This window comes from Xenopus laevis, chromosome 8S (genome assembly GCF_017654675.1).
Source record: "Xenopus laevis strain J_2021 chromosome 8S, Xenopus_laevis_v10.1, whole genome shotgun sequence".
NCBI classification, from domain to species: domain Eukaryota; kingdom Metazoa; phylum Chordata; class Amphibia; order Anura; family Pipidae; genus Xenopus; species Xenopus laevis.
Genome location: NC_054386.1, coordinates 79,414,352 through 79,420,112, shown reverse-complemented (window position 1 = coordinate 79,420,112; position 5,761 = coordinate 79,414,352).

Genomic DNA, 5,761 nt, shown 5'->3' with positions numbered 1-5,761 from the left:
GTGAGGGCTTAGGAGGAGAGGACAATCAATATGGGTGAGAACAGAACATGGAGTGCAAGAGAGAAATGGAAGAGCGTGATAGGGCTGGACCGGGGACTTAGATGTCATAGAGGCTTCATTTCACTTGTATCACTTGTGATAGAGACTTCAATTCACTTGTAAGTCTGGGAAGAGAAGCCAGCAATGCCATTTGGAAGAAAACTCATCTTGTTGGGCGTGCTTGAGTTCATGCCATTTGAGTCTTCCAAATTTGTAAATGTCCTGTACTTTAAGTAACCATTCTTTAAGTTTTGGAATATTCTTCCATTAATTTGGCATCTCATCCCTGACTTGGCCACAGTAATAAGAGTTACTGTATATGACCAACCAACTAATAGTGTACATTTTAGCTAATATACTGGGCACCTTGTACCTGAAAAACATTGTTATAGTTGCTTTACAGCAATTGCCAAAACCATTGTCCTTTAGGATGCAATTCCCCAGCAGACAAAATACACATCTGCAAAACAACTATGGACTGAGGTATTCTTGCTCATTAACATCTGGAACCAGATCCTTGGCTTGCCCTTCGAACTTCGAATTCGAATGTCTAGCTATTTTTGTGTACTTCGACTAGGGAATAGTCCAGATTTGATTCAAATTTGAAAAAAATTAAAAAATTCGAATATCTAAATTTATCATGTACTGTTTCTTTAAAAATTCGACTTTGAACATTCACCATCTAAAACCTGCCGAATTGCTGTTTTAGCCTATGGGGGACCTCCTAGAACCTATTTGGAGTCAATTGGTGGACTTTGAAAATTCGACGTTATTTTTGGGAAAAACTTTGAATCGAATTAGATCAAATACACTATTACTTTGATTCATATGATTTGAATTCGGCTAAATATGGACGTATTTGATTGAAAACTGACCTATTCGACCAAAAAAAAAACTTCTACTTAATTTCAGTTGGTCTTTTTGAATTTGAATTTCCAAGTTTTTTCAATTCGAAATTCGACCCTTGATAAATATGCCCCTTAGTGTTTCTCTGAGCACTTTTGCAATTTATATTCAGTTTCTATTTTTCAGCAGTTTCTGGGATACTTGCAGTTTAGAATGCTAATACCATGTTTTCGAGTATCAACAACTTTAGGGTTGATTGAATCCAGAAAGTGCATAGAAAACTCTAAAACTATAATTTTATTGTTCACCATAAACAATTGCTTTCCATCTTTAATTTTTTACCATTTTCCCAAAATTGAAGTTTAAAGTTCAATGCTTCTGTCTCTGGTGTTTCAATCCGGCAGCTCAGTGATCCAGGAGCATCTGAACTGTTACAATTTGCTGCATTTAGTTGATACAATTAGTTGATACATTCCTCAGCAACATCTATGTATAGGCAGGGACACACTAGCATAGAGTATGTGCTTCATTACACCAGTGTAGCTCCCTGTAGTAAACATCAAGCAATTTATTTTGATCATTCTGCTACAAACGAAATGCCCAGAGGCTGCTATGGCAACTGCCCTCGTGCAATATAGCACATAAACCGGTATATTAGCGTTATTGTGACACTGAGAATGTGAGTAGATAAAGCAGCACAATTTTTTTTTCCATACAGAGGATTTATGTAAAGCCATTTCAATGCTGTTGTGCATTGCATTATAGTCCCCAGCGCCGCACCCTGCCATCTTCCTCCACATGGTGGCACTCCTTCCATTCCAGCATCTTCTGTCTGCCTGCCCCCAGGTAATATACACACATTTTATCCTCTTGTTGATTGCTTGTAAATCTGTACCTTTTTAGCTAGGTATGGACATCACTAGTGATGCTTATTCTCTCAATACTGCAGCACATGTGAAATAACATGTCACTCTCTTTTGTTCTTGTTACAGGTGACCCGGGATATGTGGGACCCAGGGAAAATTTTTTTGCAGGGGGCTTGGGCCCCCATGGTTACACCACTGACTCTCCCATTTAGTGTCCTATTTTATCATGGGAATATTTGCATACAGGTAATTTAGTATGTTATGTTTTATTAGAAATGTATATTATACATGTACATTGATTTGTAGCAGGGCTATTAAACCTGTAACCCAATCATTTAATCACTGAAACTTTATTCTGTTTGAACCACCCGTTTAAATTCTAAAAAAAATTGTGCCCCTGGCTTGGTTCCTCACTAATCAGCCAGCGGAGAGAGGCCCAATTCCCCCCACTTACCCCTGTGCCTTTGTGACAATTCTTAATTTTGCCAAAGAAAATTCTATCAACATTTTGTCCCTAGTTTTTTTAATCTCGCAAACTACCCAAAAGAATTTAAATAGTCTTTAAAGGGATACTGTCATGGGAAAACATGTTGTTTTCTTTTTTTTAAAATGCATCAGTTAATAGTGCTGCTCCAGCAGAATTCTGCACTGAAATCCATTTCTCAAAAGAGCAAATAGATTTTTTTATATTTCATTTTGAAATTCATGGGGCTAGACATATTGTTGGTTTCCCAGCTGCCCCCAGTCATGTGACTTGTGCTCTGATAACCTTCAGTCACTCTTTACTGCTGTACTGCAAGATAGAGTGATATCACCCCTCCCTTTCCTCCCCCCAGCAGCCTAACAACAGAACAATAGGAAGGTAACCAGATAGCAGCTCCCTAACACAAGATAACAGCTGCCTGGTAGATATATGAACAGCACTCAATAGAAAAATCCATGTCCCACTGTGACCCATTCAGTTACATTGAGTAGGAGAAACAATAGCCTGCCAGAAAACAGTTCCATCCTAAAGTGCTGGCTCTTTCTGAAAGCACATGGCTAGGCAAAATGACCTGAGATGGCTGCCTACACACCAATATTATAAATTACAAAAAATACACTGGTTCAGGAATGACATTTTCTATTGTGGAGTGAATTATTTGTAGTGTAAACAGTGTAGAAATAGTGTAGAAATAAAAACAACACCACGAAAACGTTTAAATTCTCAATGCACAAGCACATTTTGAGTTACAGTTACGTTGAGGCTCCATGTGGGGTAATGTTGTATTTTAGATGTTTCAATAAATATATTTTTTAATATAGCATTACTATAGAGAACGTTTTTTGGACTATAAATGTATTACCTCTGTTTGGTCACTAGAGGACTCTGTCATGCTTTTTGTAGTAAGACTTTTTCAGACCATATAGCCAATATATCTTTTTTGATTATCTAACAGTTACGTTGAGAGTTTGCAATAATCTATTTTATACACAATAACTTTGCCATATATCTCATTATGTTCTCAGTGACGGACCTTGGAAATAATCTTCACATATTAGCAAAGGTGGATGATTTGCTGTCATATAAAGGCTCTTCCACACAGGGATCTAAAAGGCACTTACATACATTCATGCCTTCCATCACAAGGAAGCACATAAGGAAAAGCAGCCTATTCTTTGCTACGAGAATGTACTCACTCACACTTAATTCATTTAAAGGAGAACTAAAGCTTAACTAAGGAAGTAGGCTAGAAATATTGTACATTATAGGGCAGATTTATCAAAGGTCAAAGTGAATTTTCGAATGAAAAAACTTCAAATTTCGAAGTATTTTTTGGGGTACTTCGATCATCGAATAGGCCAAATTCAACTTCGATTTGAATTGAAAATATTTTGAATATTCGACCATTCGAAAATCTAAGTACTGTCTCTTTAAAAAACTTCGACTTCGCCACTTTAAACTTGCCGAATTGCTATGTTAGCCTATGGGGACCTCCTAGAACCTAAAGCCAAAATTTAGCTAAGTTTTAAAAAGTTGAAGGTTTTTTTTTGAAAATCGTTCGATCGATGGATTAAATCGTTCGAAACATTCGTTCCGAACTATTGCTACGATCGATCGAACGATTTTACTTCGACCGAAAACGGCCAAAAAATTCAAAAAGAAAAGTTCGACTATCGAATTTGGCCAATTCTATGGTTGAATTTCAAAGTTTTTTAACTTGATAAATCTGCCCCTATGTTTTAGGCTTCTATACCAGCCCAAGGCAACCACAGCCATTTAGCAGAGAAGAGTTGTGCCTCCAAAGATTCCATGGTAACACCCCATCTTATTTTCTGCTGATTCACTGCACATTCTCTGTGCTGCTGTCAGCAACTAATCCTCGCCCTGCAGTCTGGTACAGTGGGAATGTTCAAACACATGACTGGGCTTTTCATTATCATTGTTTCTGGGTGAATTTACAGGTGGTGCAGTCAGTTAGTATTATACAATACATGAAATCATCGGTTTCAGACTACATTCTAAAATTTGTCATAATGACTGCTTTTACAGGCAGCAGTGAATCGCTCTGGGCGTTTGCATTGCTCTGGCCTTAAGGAATGCAGTTTGACACCTCAGCGAAAGATAAAGATATCTGCCAGCTCTAACCTGCAAAGTGGGGCAAAGGAGATTACAGACTACACCTCTCTACCCACCATCCCATTTCCTTTCCCACCATATAAATCTCTAGGCAGGTTATGTTTGTGTGTAGGGTGGTTATTTGTTCATATTCCCTAATTCATTACTCGCATATATGTGTATAGTAAGCACAGCGGAGCTCATGGACGCCATCTTCCGGCTCTTCTGTATTCTTCAGGGCGTGAACGCCGTATTGCTGCATGCGCATTTGAAGCTGTCTTCCAGTTTGTAGCAACTGTGCTTGCTCCAGAAGTGCCGAAAATTGCCGAAGTGCAAGGACCCGAAGAATACTGAAGAGCAGGAAGATAGCGCCCATGAGCTCTGCTTTGCTTACTCTGCACCTATATTAGGGGCACTTTCAGGGGTAATCACCTATGCGGGGGGAGCAGGGAGGGGGGACTATGTAGGGTAGTGTGTAGGGGTTTTTTTTTTATTATTATTATTATTTTATTATTTTATTATTATTTATTATTTTATTATTATTTTATTATTTAAGGGGTTTAGTTCTCCTTTATGTGCTTTGGGCACAAAACATATAAGGCTAATCATTGTTCATCAATAATTGTTATTTTTGGGGGGGATGGAATAAAAATTTAATTTTCCTTTCCACTGTCCATTTATGGAGTACCTGCTGCATATTTATTTTACGTTAGGCTATAAGTTTATAGGGCCATGTGCACCCAGTTCACACATTTATACTGGTGAGCTTTGATTCTTTAGTTATAGCACTACAGATGTGCTACATTTACTCGAAGGTTTAAAGAGACCAACCTTTGAAAGGCAAGACCTTTGTAAAAGTTTAAACAAGTGTTTCCCACTTGTAGAATAGACATGGTATTATATTGTAATCTATCAATAAAATTACTTTTTTGCCGAAACAGGTACCTTTGGTTCTAAGCACATGAAACTTAAGCTTAAATTATGCTTGACATTGATTTAAATTAATAGAAACATTTTGACGGCAGGGCTAATTGAGTAATCATTTGTTACACTTGATAAAGGACAAATCTGTCCAAAGCTTGTAGTGTGTTTACAATAAAATTGCAGTTGCAGCAACTCTGCTACTGGATCTTCTGCCTTCTTATAATTGCAGTATTGCATTTTTTTGAGGTGTGTGGGTGGTAAGTATATGAAAAATAAAGTTTTAAAAGCAGACTGCAACACCATTGGTAGCCAGTGTTTCTGGCATTACTGATGTACTAAATGTAATAGAGACTACATACTGATACTTCCCTTGTTTATATTATAAAGTTATTTGCTGGAAAAGGCAAATGCCCAATTAACAACTAGAATAAGAACTGGATATTCCACAATCATTCAATTAAACTTTATCTTGGTACACAAACAACAG